The following is a 17,828-nucleotide window of genomic DNA, read 5'->3' as shown; positions in this document are numbered from 1 at the left end:
TTGCCAAACGATGTCAGACCTGTTGTCATGTAACCGTCCAAGTATTTTAATTACCACAGTAAGTGAGAATTGTAGAAGTTCACTGATTTTGAAGTTAATGTAAAATGTTTCATACTTGATTTTGTGAAGGAGAAACTTTATTTTGAATACAATTTTCAAACTCAAGCATTCGGTCTTAGCATATCCCTTAGCATTACCTCATCCTCTTCTATGTCGTGTTTGTTTAAATCTAATGAGTATTTTTTAAAAGGAATGATTTTCAATCAGAGTCATAAAACTATTAATGAGCCAGAATCATAAAAGTATTAACGTTTGTAACAGTTTCAATGCGGGCAGCATCGCACAGCGCTGAGCCAATATGCAGAATTATCGCTGAACATTTGCAAGGTTTTTCATTTATCAACTAATCTACTGACATTATTTGTATGAAGCTATTTTACGGCTGGCGTTGCACTTCGCTGAGCCAAGAGTGAATAATTTGTATGCCTAGTGTGGAGAAAACAGAATACGAGGCTAATTCCAAAAGTGAGGTCTCGTATTTTTTTATAAGTACGAACTCGTTTGTGTGGCAGTTGGTCACACTGTTACGAAGAGTGCATCACGCGCTGTGTTTAAACATGCGCACACCGTGCTGAGGAGCTCAGTCTTGCATTGGCAGCCGTTGACAACGAAGCTCCCGTTGGATGTTACAGCCAAGTGCGAATTGCGCGCAGTTATTCGGTTATTGAACGCAAAGCGCAGTTATTCGGTTATTGAACGCAAAGGGCACTGCGCCGATTAAGTTCCATCGCCAAATGACGGAAGAGTATGGTGAGTTGTGCATGGATGTCAAAAATGTTCTTAAGTGATGTAGAGAGTTTGCAGCTGGTCGGACCGGCATTCACGACGAACAAAGGAGTGGGAGATTCAGTTTCTGAGGAGACAGTGTTAAAGGTTGAGAAAAGCATGCGTGAAGATCGGCGGATCGCCCTGGACGATCTCTGCACGTTGGTTCGTGAGGTTTCCCGAAGCACCGCTCACAGAATTTTAACCGAAACATTGAAGTGCCGGAAGGTCTGCGCCAGATTGGTGCCACGCATGGTAACTGCGGACCACATTCGGCTACGAGTTGATGCTTCACGCGCATTTCTTCACTGCCTTGCAGCCGAACAGGACAACGTTTTTGACTGAGTTGTCACGGGTGACGAAACCTATGGCCGGAAAGCGATTCAGCTCCTACGACGATGTGAAAGAAGAGGTTCATAGCTTCCTGAACACCATGGCGACGAGCTGGTGGCATACAAAAACTGCCACAGCGTCTACAAAAATGCATCGGCAGAAATGCAGATTATATCGAACAATAGCTAAATGTTCAAGCTGTAAACTGATGTAAACGATTGTAGAAATAAACAGGTCCATGTACTTATAAAAATATAGGAGACCTTACTTTTGGGATTACCGTCGTACCAAGATCACATCATCTGCGACTCAGGAGCTAACGAAAATGAATTTCATTGTTTATTTGCATAGGGAATTATATCAATTTCTTGCACAGGGCCATAAAACTCGCTGCTTACAAGACTGAGTAAGTTTCAGAGCGACTTATTTCATTTTAGGCATTACATATTGGTTTTCCAGATTAAGTTGTATAATTTTTCTTTTGATTACAGTAAAACTGATTAAGCACACCATTTGCTCAACAACACATTACGCAGTAAATTTCAGTAACACAAATATTACGCACTGTATAGCCATTAACAAACACGAATAATTCATTACAAAAGAACGATACAAAGTATGGAGGCGGAAAAAAGCCCCTAAACTTTTGAATGTGTTCATCCCGCAATTCCACGAAAGCGGGTAAGGAAAGCTGCGGAAATCTAAATCCGTACGAGCATCGGGGATTTGAACAAGCTTCCTCCTGAATGTGAGTCCTAACTCTCACTGTTGCAGCGCCTCGCTCAGTGAATTCAAATGGCTCCAAGCAGTATGGGACTTAACATCTGAGGTCATTAGTCCCTTAGAACTACTTCAGCCTAACTAACCTAAGGATATCACACCCATCGATGCCGGAGGCAGGATTCGAACCTGCTACCGTAGCAGGTGTGCGGTTCCGGAGTGAAGTGCCTAGAGCCGATGGGCCACAGCTGCCGGCTTCGCTCAGGAAAACAGAGAGACAGGGGAGAGTGAAGGATGGAGCTGGGATGAGTGAGAGACTGAAAATGGATACTGTGTGAGTGAGTGTGTGTGTAGAGAGAAATCGCAGCGCTAAGCATTTTTGTCGCACGTCACTTTCCCGTTGGCCTTAACTCGATTTAGAAGCGCCGCTGCCAGCGGCGAGCAGTGGAAGAGCGGCAATAAATAACGACAGCGTTTGTCTCGATGGGAGATCGCGGCTCTGCGTTTCCCGCGCTCCGGTGGTCGCGCCGGTCGAAACCACCCTCCTCCGCTGCCCACCCGACGGCCACCGAGCCGCCCGCCGGACCTCGGCTGCCGCTGCCAGAAGTTTCCTCCAGACCGCTCGGAATTATCCTCAGCAAGATTAATATTACCCCAAGATGCGCAGTTTATTTTCTTTCACTGCACTGCCTCGCCAGCAATCCGGCGGCGGGAGCGCCCGGTTCAACCCGACGATTTACAGCGCCGTGCCTCCCTGCTCGGCCATTCCGAACGAACCGATGCTTTTCGGCGCCCTCGCAGGCGGGCTCTCAGTTGTTTCGGCGTCACCAGGTCGGTAATTGGAGGGCGTTATTCAGGAGCGGCGCGACCGCTCGTATCAGCGGAGCGCCACCTTGTGCCCGCTGGAGCCAACTTCGTGTTATTCCCCGTGCGCGGGCCGCAGCTTATACAAGCGTGCTCACTCAAGTTGCGGCTCTTTCCAAGTTGTGAGCTTACAACGCTGTTCTGTTCTCGCCGCAACGACTCGCAGTCCTGGCTACGTTCCACAAGAGTTTACTCGCGCAAGGCCGATACAAATGTCTACGTTTAACTCCTTTCTCACTGCGGTAATGGAACAGGGCTGAGGGCTGACAACTGGCTGAACGTTGCGAGCAGCACGAAGGAACACCGAACAAAACATTTTCAGTAAAATAACATGATAATGACCAATGTTCGCCAAAGAAAAGAATCCATACACTACTTCAAGTATGCCGTATACCAGAGCGTGCTGATACGTATGCTTCAGAATCATTCATGTGAAAACTTTTTAAGTAAAATAAACGTTATTTGCACCTTACATCTTTATTCCACAAGTCTACTTTCTTGCAGCCCGCTGCCCGCCAGAGGGCTCTGAATTTTAGCTTGTTGTATGGCGTTATTACTGAGGAGTGAAGTCGTCTGAAGCTCTAGGTACTTCAATAATGAATAGCTTAGTACGCAGTTCACATGCAGAGAAATAGACTTCTGTAGAAAGGGCAATCACAGAGGCAGGGAATAAAAACATAGGTACAGGGAAGGTAACTGCGAATAAACCATGGATAACTTCGGTTGATCGACAAAAGAAGAAATAACAGAACCCCTCTGGGAAATTCAGGAACACAGAAATACAGATCACTCAGCAAAGAAGTAAAAAAAGAAAGTTCAGGGAAGCTAAGAAGAAAGGTTACGTGAAAAATGTGAAGAATTCGAAAAAGAAATGGCTGTCTGAAGTATAAAAGTCAGAACAACCTTCGGTGGAATTAAAAGAAAAGGCGGTAACATTACGAATACAAATAGCACTGTTAAATGCGGAGGACGTATCTGATGACTTGATAGAAGAAGAAACGGGAGTCGCTAGGGAAGAAATAGGTGATCCAGTATTAGAAAGATAATTTAGAAGAGCTTTGGAAGACTTAAAATCAAATAAGGTGGAACGGATGGGTAAAATTCTATCGCAATTTCTAAAATCATTGGGGGAACTGGCAACGAAAGGATTATTACTGTTCCTGATGAAATGTATGAGACTGGCGTTACACCGTATGATTTTCCGGAAAGACATCATCCACACAGTTCCCCAAATTGCAAGAGCCAACAAGTGCGAGAATTGTCTCACAATCAGCTTAAGAGCTCAAGGACCGAAATTGCAGACAAAAATAATACACAGAAGTTTCACTTTGAAAAAGGTAAAGGCACCAGAGACGCAGTTCTACCGTTACGACTAACAGTGGAAACAAGACGGAAGGAAGATTGAAACACATTCATAGGATTTGTCGACCTGGTAGAAGTGTAAAATGGTTCAAAATTTTCGAAATTCTGGAAGAAATTGGGGTAAGCTATAGGAAATAATGGGTATATACAAAATGTATAAGAACCGAAAGGGAGCAATAAGAATGGAAGACAAAGAACGAAGTGCAGGGATTAAAAAGGGTGTAAGATAAGGACCCCTACTGTGCAGTCAATACGTCGAAGAAGAAATGACAGAAGTAAATGACATGTTCAGTTATTGGTTTAAAATTCAAGGCTGAAAGAATATCAGTGAGAAGATTCGCTGATCACATTGCTATGCTCAGTGAAAGTGAAGAAGAATTAGAGGATCTGTTGAATGGAGTGGACTTTCAATCAAGAGAGCAATGTCATTAGTGAATCGTATCATTGATATCCTTTCTACTTGAATTTTAATTCCACTCCTGAACCCATCTTTTATTTCCATCATTGCTTCCTCGATGTACAGATTGAACAGTAGGGTCGAAAAGCTACATCCTTGTCTTACTCTCTTTTTAATACGAGCACCTCGTTATTGGTCGTCCACTCTTATTATTCCCTCTTGGCTGTTGTACATGTTGTATATGACCCGCTTCTCCCTATAGCTTACCCCACCGTTTTTTCAGAATTTCGAACATCTTGCACAATTATACATTGTAGAATGTTTTTTCCTGGTCGACAAATCCTATGAACGGGTTTCAATTTTTCTTTAGTCTTGTGAGCTGCGGCAACTGGCGCTAGTTATGCTCCATTTGCGTCGCTGCTCTCGACACTAATCTGGTATTGTATCTCTGACTGTTCCACCTTTGGTTTTCCGGCTTGGCGTGTGACCGAAGGCTCTCTCCGGTCGGCGTTCAGCGAGGCAACATGTTTTGAAGGCAGGCCCTCGTCTCTATCCGCTGTGCCTTGGCCTCGCCAACCTCGCTGTTTCGCCGTGCGCCGGGTGTTCGGTGCTGATTAGTCGAAACGTTTGCGTGCGAAACGGTGGCGGGTCCGTCATCTCTTGGACATCTTCTTATCGTGTAACTGGAAGCATTAAGTTATGTATGATTCATATTCTGCTGTTAACCTGTGAAGATTTGTGTAACTTCTGGTTGCATGTTGTATCTGCCTGTGATCAGTTAAGGATGGTTCTGAAGAAGACAGTGCTATACTTAACTTACGAAGTCTAAAGCTTCGAAGTGTTCTTTCCGCGGAGCGCAGCCTAATTATTTCGGAAAATGCAAAAGGGAATAGAGTGTTACTGCATGTTTTGACGGTTCCTTGCAGTGTTAATTTGAAGTAGTATGTTAATCAGTGTGCTCTTTACCCAGTTTTGGTTTTAGACTTTCTTATGACGTGAAGGGCAGAGCTTTTGTTAATTCGGTGTAATTTCAATTGTCCTTTTATTCGGCAAATGTCTCAGTTTTGTTTTCAGTTATAACCACGTAGTTGAAATTGTCTGCCGCGTGAATTATTTGCTGTTGCAGAAATGGTCTGGTTCGTGGGGCAGATGGGGTATGTCGTCTTGGCGGGCAGGCTGAGATCGTGTGTGTGTTCGGCGTGTTTTCTGCCGTGGCTTGCAGCCTGATCATCTTCGGAATTGTTTGGCGGTTACTTTCTGCTCGTTGGTTCCATCCTTTAGTTAAATATCCGGCCTGTCCGCCGTGAATGGACGATATCTGTCTGTGATCCTTTTGCAATCAGATCTAATTATTATCCTTAAAATACTGTTTGTTATATTGATTAATGATCGAATTAGATCGTTTTTCTAAATTTTGGTGAAGGACAAGCGTCCGAAATTTAAAGACTTGTTCTGAGTGTGTAGTTCTGTAATAATTAAATTTATTCTTTATTTGAAATTAAAATTATATGCCAAACACAAGTTTGTTCATCAGCAAAGATCCCCAGCTGCGTATCTGCTTTGAGTAGCTGTGGTTAGATAGCAGTTTTGGTTTCTCTAGCACGTAACTTGAGCAGTAACGGAGCTCAGCTAGTTGCGGAACTAATAATGGTGGTGGGGGTGGGGGGGGGGGGAGGAGGGGGCCCTTTTCCTACCATTGGTGGTGACGGTCAAAGCTTGTGATAAGTGTCTGGCATATTTAGCTAATACATTTTGCTGTTTTAGGAAGTTGCCCAGCACGAGTTGTAACGTTCCCTCTTTCTGTTTATTTAGGTTTGATTTGTTTGATTGTTATTCTTTATTTCTATTATTCGGAATCTTTTTTTTATTAAATTGAGCCTGAAACTTACTTAAAAATACTTCGCGTGAAGTACGATTTGCAGCATAAACAAAAATTTATTTCGGAAATGTAATCCACTGAATATTAAAAGTAAAGCTTTTGAACAACGCGCGTGACTGACTAGATACATTCAGAGGGTACGTACATTCGCGTGCGAGTGGTTGCGGTCTGATGAGAAATTTTCATTGTGAAATAATTTCGTCGTAACACACTCGGAGATTTCGAACGTACATTCAGAGTAGAGGCACGTACGTCCTATCATTCCCCGTGGCCTGGGTAAAAGAATGGCAATTATTTAAATCAAAGAGTATTTCTTTTGCATCGGACTAGTATTTTTATAAGAAAAAGAAGATTGCAGGTTCTGAATGTCTCGGCAAAACGAATCGGAAGTAATTTTAGCGGACACGAAAGGAAAGTAGAGAGCACAATCACGTACCTCTATTGTTGAGCAACGCCGTTTTGAAGATCTTCGGTTCCATCTAAAACTCGCCTTCTCTGCTTAACATAAATACTCCATAGGCATGGGAATAAGGCTTGTTGTGCGATGAAAATAATATAAAACACATCTTGCGTCTTTTAACTCATTCATTTACCACACACACACACACACACTAGTAATTAGACAGTACGACATCCCACCAGCCCATCAGAACAAAAAGTAGTCGTTCATACAAGAAATAAAAAACGAAGGGCGAAATTGTTCCTATGTCTCTCAAAGATAAGAAGTTTACCAGGTATTTCTCTGGTGTGTCACTGGAACAATTTTTCAGCACCTCTGCGATTAAATCACAATATTTTCAGTTCCTTTACAGAGTGGACAGACGTGCCCTGGTATTTCATATTTGCGCAGCGAGCATTTAATGTACGAGGTGGCGGCGCTGATCCAGGCGCCTGCGGCTTTTACTCCGGTCTCCCTTCCGGTTGATTACCTTCCTGATGTGGGTGACTGGCTTACACTCGATTTTTTAACAATTTTCTCAATTTACGCAGAGGCAAATTTGCTTCGTGCAGGCTCACCTAAATCACTGTAATAACTGTTCAGCGGATTTATCGACTGTCCATCTCAGTGACGCACAGCAGGAACTTCGGAATCATTGTTTATGACGTTCGTGATTTGCAAACTTCTACCGTCGCACTTGCTTTGGGTGAGGGAGATTTGCGAGACAAGCACATTCAACAGATTGGAGATAAAGGTGTGGGAGTTCAATGTAAAACTCTGTATCCTGATTTTTTTCTGAATTTTATGAATCCGATTGTAAAATTGTTTGAAGGGAATTCAGAATTAAGTATTGAAACCTTCGATCATATTCAGGAATTGTTGTGGTTGTTAGTCCGGTTACAAGTTCATGCTGATGCATTGAGGATGATGGACTGCGTAATTTTGTCTTTATTGTATCCGATGGCTCGAGGGTGCAGTCATAAGATCTTAGCGGAGGAGTCGCCGAATCAAGGAACATTGCTTGATCGTCGAAAAATTTTGGGACTAAGCTCTCGCATCGAATACGGGTACAATTGGAGCGTGATTTCTATTCGAGAATACAAGCAGATGATGAGACGCTAGCCCAATATTTTGATAGAGTGCGTACGGCAGTTTTTGATCTTGACACGCCGGTATCAGAAATAGATAATATCAAACATCTGCTTGAGGGGAAGCGTCCTCAAGATCGTTCGCTCTTAACTTTTGCGCAGCGTCCGACTTCATTGTCACAGTTCCAGCAGCTAATTGATTACGTAGAAAATTTCTCCCTAGTTGATAATCAACGTCCGCAATGCCATATTAAACAACCTTGCCTGGTAACTTCTAGTGGTGATAGAGAAAGGGGTCCTATAGCCCTCGCGTGTTACGATGTTATCGTTGCCAAGCTACCGACCACTTAGTGCGGCAGTGTCCCACGTCCAGGAGCCCTAGGCCGCTGACGCAAGGCGCGAGTAATGGTAGGCAAGATAGTAATTGGCCTTCGAAATGTAAGGCGATTAAGGGTGTGAATCGTTCTCCCTTGCCATATGTTTATGTTCGGATTGCAGATGAGCCAGACTGTGCTTTAGTTGATTCCGGTAGTTCGGTATCTCTAATTGACCAAACGTAGTATGTAGAATTCAGATATTCATGTAAATTTTCCTTACCACTCCCTCTTGTGCAAAGATGTCGGGTTGCAGACATCCTTGAGTTGCCTTTGGCAGGGGAGGTGCGGGGGTTATTTGCATATTAATGGGTTTTACTGGCCACATAACTTTATCATTGCTAGTAGTTTGAAGATTCACGTGATACTGAGCTGCGCATTTGCCCTACGTACCAGGTTGGTTATTAATTATGCGGCCGGTGTTTTCCATTTTAAATTTGCTCCTGATTGTTTCGTGTCACTTTGTTGGTGTAATCAGTCATGGGGGACCAGTGTCGACTATTTGGGTAATGTGCGGGTGGAGATGGGTCATCTTTCCACCGAGCAAGTGCGGGGTTTGAGCAGGTCCTTGAGCGATACCCAGAGGTGTTGTCCCAGCGGTTAGGCGACACGAAACTATTGGAGTACGAGATGATCTTGACTAACAGTGTTCCTGTCCGCCAGGCGCCATACGGGTTATCACCTCCGAATATGGGGCATTAAAGCAAAAAAATTAATAAAATGCTTCAAGAAGGGGTAATTAAGGCACCCACCTCGCCGTATGCTGCACCCGTTTTCCTGTTACCGAAAGAGCAAGGCAAAGATTTTCGTTTTATAAACCACCGTCGCCTTAACAAGAAAGTAGTCCTGGAATGTGTGCCACTTCCAGATTTACACATTAGTTTCATCGATTTTCTGGCGCGACCGAGTTTACCACCCTCGATTTAAATCAGGTGTATTACCAGATTCCCTTATCGGAAGTGTCGAAGCCGGTCACAGCATTTTGCACCGACCGGAACCTTTTCGAATTCAATCGAGTTCCCTTACGGTTGCCCACGGGTGCTGCTGCATTATCTCGTTTACTAGATGCCGTTTTGGGCGATCTGAAATTTGTCTCCGTTAATAATTACCATGACGATGTAGCAGTTTATAGTCAAACCCTAGAGGATCACATAGGTCATCTGGATCAAGTTTTTGCCAGGTAACCTTCGGCAGGGCTCACTGTGAACTCCTCGAAGATTAACTTTTGTAGGTCGCAGATTTCGTTTTTGGGACACTTGGTCTCGGATAAGGGGGTCACCATTGATCAGGAAAGAACTCATTTTTTGCGCGAGTTCCCCATCCACGGAGTATGAAGGAAATCGACCGTTACGTGAGAATAGCTAATTGCGTTCGCAAGTTCACACCGAATTTTGCCCAATTAGCTGTTCTCCTCAACGGTCTTCGTAAGAACGATAGGGAGTTAGTTTGGGGTGAGGCCCAAGAAATTGCCTTTCAAGAACTAAAGGCTGCCATTTCTAATACATCCTAGTGCCGAATTCCAATAAAAATTGGGTCGTACAAACTGACGCTTCGCATGCGGGTATTGCAGCCGTCTAATTCCAGGAGGAGGAGGGAGAAAGGAGGCCCTTAGCCTACGCGTCACGCCGTTTATCTGGTCCCGTGATTAATTGTTCTTTTTATGAACTGGAGGCTCTGGCAGATATGTTTGCCCTACAGATATTCAACGTTTATCTTGAACATAAGCAATTTCTCCTGAACACAGATAACCTGGCTTTGAGCTGGGTTCTAGCTGAGCCACGGAAAACCGGTCGAATTGCTCGTTGGGCTGTGCGTATTTCAGCATTTCGTTTTGACGTCAAACATACACTCCTGGAAATTGAAATAAGAACACCGTCAATTCATTGTCCCAGGAAGTGGAAACTTTATTGAGACATTCCTGGGGTCAGATACATCACATGATCACACTGACAGAACCACAGGCACATAGACACAGGCAACAGAGCTTGCACAATGTCGGCACTAGTACAGTGTATATCCACCTTTCGCAGGAATGCAGGCTGCTGTTCTCCCATGGAGACGATCGTAGAGATGCTGGATGTAGTCCTGTGGAACGGCTTGCCATGCCATTTCCACCTGGCGCCTCAGTTGGACTAGCGTTCGTGATGGACGTGCAGACCGCGTGAGACGACGCTTCATCCAGTCCCAAACATGCTCAATGGGGGACAGATCCGGAGATCTCGGTGGCCAGGGTAGTTGACTTACACCTTCTAGAGCACGTTGGGTGGCACGGGATACATGCGGACGTGCATTGTCCTGTTGGAACAGCAAGTTCCCTTGCCGGTCTAGGAATGGTAGAACGATGGGTTCGATGACGGTTTGGATGTACCGTGCAGTATTCAGTGTCCCCTCGACGATCACCAGAGGTGTACGGCAGCTGTAGGAGATCGCTCCCCACACAATGATGCCGGGTGTTGGCCCTGTGTGTCTCGGTCGTATGCAGTCCTGATTGTGGCGCTCACCTGCACGGTGCCAAATACGCATACGACCATCTTTGGCACCCAGGCAGAAGCGACTCTCATCGCTGAAGACGACACGTCTCCATTCGTCCCTCCATTCACGCCTGTCGCGACACCACTGGAGGCGGGCTGCACGATGTTGGGGCGTGAGCGGAAGACGGCCTAACGGTGTGCGGGACCGTAGCCCAGCTTCATGGAGACGGTTGCGAATGGTCCTCGCCGATACCCCAGGAGCAACAGTGTCCCTAATTTGCTGGGAAGTGGCGGTGCGGTCCCCTACGGCACTGCGTAGGATCCTACGGTCTTGGCGTGCATCCGTGCATCGCTAAGGTCCGGTCCCAGGTCGACGGGCCCGTGCACCTTTCGCCGACCACTGGCGACAACATCGATGTACTGTGGAGACCTCACGCCCCACGTGTTGAGCAATTCGGCGGTACGTCCACGCGGCCTCCCGTATGCCCACTATACGCCCTCGCTTAAAGTTTGTCAACTGCACATACGGTTCACGTCCACGCTGTCGCGGCATGCTACCAGTGTTCAAGACTGCGATGGAGCTCCGTATGCCACGGCAAACTGGCTGACACTGACGGCGGCGGTGCACAAATGCTGCGCAGCTAGCGCCATTCGACGGCCAACACCGCGGTTCCTGGTGTGTCCGCTGTGCCGTGCGTGTGATCATTGCTTGTACAGCCATCTCGCAGTGTCCGGAGCAAGTATGGTGGGTCTGAAACACCGGTGTCAATGTGTTCTTTTTTCCACTTCCAGGAGTGTATTAAGGGTTCTGATAACGCGGTAACTGACTCGCTAAGTTGGATGTGTGCTGAGAAGTCTTCAGAGTCTCAAAGATATGAACAGCAGTGTGTGGTGGGAGCTATATTGTCGAATATTCTCGAGCTATTTTGCGACCTGCAAGAAAAGTAGTCCGAGGACTTGGTCTGGGGACCGGTGAGGGAGAAATTTCCCGAGGTTATTGTCTCAGTCCTTAGCAAGCAGGTGGGCAAGGACCAGCAGTGAAGGATGTGCTTGCCGATGTGTTTGGTACCTACGGTATTTAAGTACTCCCATGAGTCTGTAGGTGATGGCCATTTAGGCCTGTATGAGACCTTAGCCAAGATAGTGAAAGATTTGTTTGGTCGTCATTGTATCGTGACGTGCGCCGATTGGCTGCAAGTTGTCAGGCATGTAAAAGGGCGAAACCCCAACTCTGGCGCTCCTCATGGGCCGTTACAATCTTGAAGGGAAGCTTACCCTCTCGATAGAGTCTTTATTGATTACATCGGACTGTTGCCGCGCACTATAAGAGGTAACAAATTGCTACCTACTCGTGGGGCTGCAGATGATATTACCATTCACCAGTTTGCGGAATTTCAAATGAAAATGAGGGTGATGTGATGTGGCCCTCAACTTTGTACCCTCAAACTGAGTTGAAATATTAACAGTTTTGGCTGGTTTCATTGTCTAGGGGTGTAACACCATAGCTCCAATACTCCAATGATTTATTTTGCTTTTGTTTCATTTAATATTACATTGTTAAGCTTCTGTAAATGTGTTTGAGTGAATAGATAACACAGAATTGTATACTCCTTTCTTTGTACAAACTTTGATGTCATGGTTTGGTTCTAGGCAAAGTAGTGTATCTGTCATTTAAATTCTTTTTCCCATTTGGAGGGAACAAAACTTACTGTATATAATTGATATAATTGTGATTTTGTGTGAATAATCTTTTGTAGAAATGTCAATGTGTGGAAATGTTATGTTTTATTTAATGCATTTGGTTGCTGTTATGTAAACTGCTGATTCTCACGTAGAGTTCTTAGTTAGTTTGTATGTAAAAGGTGTTGTGGTTCCCCTCAGGGACGGAACTGAGTAGCGCGTGCAAATTGTGGTTGGCCTAGGCAGGAAAGGTGGAACAAGAGTCAGTCGGGGGCGAGCCACCAGTCGTGGACGAGATACCAGTCGTGGACGAGCTACGAGTCGGGGACGAGCTACCAAACTGTGCACTGCCATGTAATAGTTGCGTATTGTGCTGGTTCCGAGAGAGGTTTTTTTCTGCCACTTTCCAATGCCTCGGATGGATGGATAAATAGATGGAACTATTCTGGAATGTGTATCTATCATCGTCACCAAGAAATGACAGAGTCCAGCAATTCTACCTGCAATTCCACCTACCGACATGCCATCGCCACCATATTGCGCAATCACTGTAATGGAGCACTATAGCAATGTACAGTGGAGGATCAGCTTAATGGACGTGTTAGTGTGCTTATATATAAGGTAATTTATAACTGAGTTTATGTACCTACCTTGATTTTTCTCCTTATCGTAACACCTCCGTTTGAACTAAAGTGATTTCCGAGTGTCCCTACTGAAATAACATTAAAGACCAGTGTTTTTGCTAATTAATGCCTCTTGAACATAATAAAGAAAAAGAGAGTTACTGAAAGTAATTTTCCTAATAAAACTGCTTATTAACGTGTTGTTGCCAACTTCAAATTAAAAGTTCTGAAGACTGAGGCTTACAAAGTTTTCCTTAGTAAATGTTCACATTACCGCCTGTTGTAAATCGCAGAAGGTGAGTCAGTATCTTACATATATGTTAATTTTGTGTCTCAATGTAGTAAAAGTGGAAAACTGCAGTGTGGATTGTTATATACTTTAGTTTGCTAAGTGTTTGTCACTCCTGTGTATTAGAAGTGCTTATTAATGATATAATAGGATCGACAGTTTGTCTATTGGGTTAATGCTCGGTAACAAGTAACGGAAAGACCACTAATTAAGAAAACCTTAATTTCTTTAGTCAAATGATAGTGAGGAGCAACCTTTAAGTGGATTCAAATTAACTTTCATTTTAAATAGTAACGTATTTAACTGAGAGAGACTTAACCTATATGCAATTAATGATTCTGCAGTTAATAGTAATAATAACGTTATAAAGACCATTCAGTTTGTGTAAGCCCTGAAAGTAATAGTGTGTTTCAGTATCTGTTATAATTTTGCAAATAGTTTGTGCTGCTTTAACTGTTAGTTTCAATCTTACCGTACACATAAGTATGTGTCAAGAGTTCACTGCATTCGCGTGTGACAAAGTATAGGTTGTGTTTATCCATTCAAGTTACTAATAACTATTTTCCTGAACGAGAATGTTAATCATTCTCTTGTCTAGTTAGGCTGGCGACCGTTTTCTTTATCTGTTAAACAGTGCAGATAGGCAAAATTTTGTTTGTTACTGTTCAAATATTTCCGTAATTTTGACTTTCATTTCCGATAAGCCACCTCTGTTACGTACAACACGGTCAACACAACAAAATTCCTCCCAGAGGGTAACACTGCTCTATTGCGTTATACCATAATTGCTTTAATAATATTGTTCTATTTCACAACCTGCTTTAAGGTTATATTACAGCGGTCACAGACGGTAGTGTTATAGGGGCTGGGAGGCGTAGTTACCGAATTACAAGCCAAATACTGCTGAGTCTACAGTATGCAATATGAATATACACATGAACCGAATGGTCGAAGGTTCCTATCACTCGGCAATTGCGAAAGTAATGTAGAAATTCATAAATGAAAGATTGCAATTAAATAAAATCTGCAGGTACTATCTTACCGACTTAAAATTAGTAGGATAGTAGAAGTACTTTTGAGAATGTGGTATATTTCTGGAAAACACTTATTGGTGTCGATGGTTGAGCAATTAAATAAAATGTAGGTTGGATAACTGGGAAACAATGCATTCCTACCGCACGTAGTTAGTTATGAACAACAACATAGCTCACGAGATATTCACTTCTAAACGCACACTACGTCTTCGCTATAGAAGCCACGGAAATCTCAGACGTGCTCCTAAGTATTTATATCTGCGGCGACCACGCGCAAACCGCTCCCCACCCTCCAAGTCTCTGCCGCCACCACGCGTCCGTCGCGTCGTCACGTCCACCACCCCTGTCCTGTGCGACTGTGAGACTGTCCCGAACTTCCCCTCCATTCACTTCGGTAGTCGCCTCCCTTAGTAACGTCGCCGTGATTGGCGATAGCGCTTCCGTTACGTCTCCAAGCCAATGCACACTCACAAACATTTTGAAACACATTCGAAATACTGGATTTACATTTAAATAACTTGAAATTAAATAAATATTTCTACGGCTGGACCATAAACACGTTCTAACATGCATTATTAAATACATTAACAGTTAAATAAACATATATCAAAAGAATAGAACAGAAGTGGGTCAGTAGCCTAATGTCTCTGTGCTTTCTGAAACACAGTAAGTAATTGACCAATTTCTTCATGAATAGTATATATCGGATGTAAACAAAGACATAGATGGATAAATATACTTATAAGCATGCTGCTACCGTTTTCTCGTGTAACTGTGGAGTACTTACGGCCTGAGCGACCGATAGTAATTGGCTACTTTGACCTCCAACAACTCGCGTACTATTCAAGTTATGTGCTTGTAATTCATACTAATTTAGGTTTACACGAATAGCTTTCGAGAGACATGTTGGTCGACAAAATCGGAAGAACCTTTTAGATTTTGGAAATTCGTTGCTGGGTGTTACTTGCATATTTTATCATCAGATACTAAACTTTAAACTAATAAAGATCTTAAAATTTTATTACACCATCAGAATCGTCGTGCAAATAATGATAATGTACATGTTTCTTTTATAGGTATCATGATTCATCTGGATACTATTAATTTCTATATGCACTGTGAAATGTCTGCCATTAAGTTTCGCAATGTCTTTGGCACTCCCGGCATGTGTCCTTCATCGACACAGAATCACCATGGAATCCCCAGCCATGCAGTCCCGGGACCCTGGCTAACATTCGGCTCCACGTGGCCGCCGAGAAGCCACTGCCCGGGGAGAGGTGCCAGTGTGGCCAGGCCAACTCTGAACTTAGAATACTCCCAGGGCGTCACAACTCGCCAGTTACCTCACAAGTTGGCTGGAATAATTTCATGCTTTCGGCCACCTAAATCCTTGTTGAGTGACAATGCCCCGGTCTTCTTATCGAATATCTTTCAGGCCTTTTGTTTCAACCATGGGCTGAAACATATTACCACTACTCCGTATTATCCAAAAGCGTCCTTTTTGGAGAGGGTCAACGAGAATTTAAAGGCGGCCTTGGCTATATATCGTTCTACGTCACCGAGTAGATGGGATTTGGGTCTTCCCTGGTTTAATCAGGCATTTAATTCCGTAGACATGAGGCCACTGGTGTCGCACCTAATGCGTTGAAGTTCACGTATTCTGCTATTCTCCCCTCTCAAACTTATGGAGTATCAGTGATTTGGTGCCAACAACGATCACTCCTGAAGGTTTGAGTGAAAAATGGCAGCCGGCTCGGAATACTATATATTTATCGCACAGTCGGCAGGTAAAGAGGTACAATAAAGGGTGAAAATCCTTTTCGGGGAAAATTGGCGATTTGCTATTTGTTAGCAATTTGGCTGCTCCCACGGCTCTGAATGTAAAGGGGGAGCTTAAGCCGAGACATCGTTGGCCATGCCGAATCTGTAAGACTCTTAGTGTAGTGAATTTCCAGGTAAAGGAGCTTAGCTCGGGTAGCGTTTCCAAAGTACACTTGAACAAGATTAAGTTGGCGTGCGACGTTTTTGGCGTTAGCCCTTCTGATGGGTGGGTCTCCAATAGGAGGGCGAGGTTGAACCGTAGTGACTGCCGCTAGTTATGCTCCACTTGCGTCGTTGACGTCGACGCTCGTCTGGTCTTGTATTTCTGACTTTCCTGCCTCTGGTTTTCCGGCATGGCGTGTGCTCGAAGGTTCGCTCCGGTCGGCGTTCAACGAGGCAACATGTTTTGAAGGCAGGCCCTCGTCTCTATCCGCCGTGCCTGGGCCTCTCCGTCCTCGCCGTTTTGCCGCGCGCCAGATGTATGGTGCTGATTAATCGACGCGTTTGCATGCGGAATGGTGGCGGGTCCGTCATCTCATGCTGTACATCTTCTCATCTTCTCATGATTCATATTCTGCTGTTAAACTGTGACGATTTGTGAAACTTATGGTGGCATGTTGTATCTGCCGGAGATCTGTTAAGGGATGGTCCTGAACAAGACAGTGTTATACTGAATTTCCGAAGTCTGAGGCTTCAAAGTGTTCTTTCCGCGGAGCAGAGTCTAATTATTTTGGCAAATGCAAAAGGGAATGGTGTTACTGCTTGTTTTAAAGGTTCCTTGCAGTGTTAATTTGATGTAGTACGTTAATTAGTGTGGTCTTCGCCCAGTTTTGGATTTAGACTTTCTTTTGATATGAAGGGCCGAACTTTTGTTAAGTTAGTGTAATTTTATCTGTTCTTTTATTCGGTAAATGTCTCAGTTTGTTTTTCTGCTATGTTACAGATAGCCATGTAGTTAGTAATCCTTGCATGGTCTTGAAAAAGATGAATTACGAGTTGAATTTGTCTGCCGCGTGAATTGTTTGCTGTTGCAGAAATGGTCTGGTATGTAGGGCAGATGGGGTTTGCCGCCTTGGCGGGCAGGCTGAGATCGTGTGTGTGTCTTCGGCGTGTTTCCTGCCGTGGCTTGCAGCCTGATCGGCTTCCGAATTGCTAGGCTGTTGCTTTTTTCGAGTACCACAGTGTATAAGTGTCGCTTCCATCCTTTAGTTAAATATCCGGCCTGTCCACCGGGACGGAAGAGATCTTTTCATGATTAACTCAAGGTGAATCATTAGTGTTGTGTAAATTTTGGTTACGTAAGCGATAAACTTATAGTGTGCTTATGGTGATGGCTCTCTGTGATCCTTTTGGAATCAAATCTAATTATTAACCTTAAAATACTGTTCGTTATATTAATTAATGATACAATCAAATACTTTTCCTAAGTTTGGTGAAGGACAAGCGTCGAAATTTAAAGAAGTGATCATTGGTAATTCCATTTGTATTTTTTTTAAAGGGACAGACGGTTAAATTCAGTTGTGTATTTTCTTAAGAACAGAAAGGTCCGAACTAAGTTTTTATATTGTCATTCTAATTCTGTAATAATGAAATTTGTTCTTTTGTTGAAATTAAAATTATGCACCAACC

Source organism: Schistocerca gregaria, chromosome 6 (genome assembly GCF_023897955.1).
Source record: "Schistocerca gregaria isolate iqSchGreg1 chromosome 6, iqSchGreg1.2, whole genome shotgun sequence".
Lineage (NCBI taxonomy): Eukaryota > Metazoa > Arthropoda > Insecta > Orthoptera > Acrididae > Schistocerca > Schistocerca gregaria.
Note: the sequence above shows the minus strand (reverse complement) of the source record.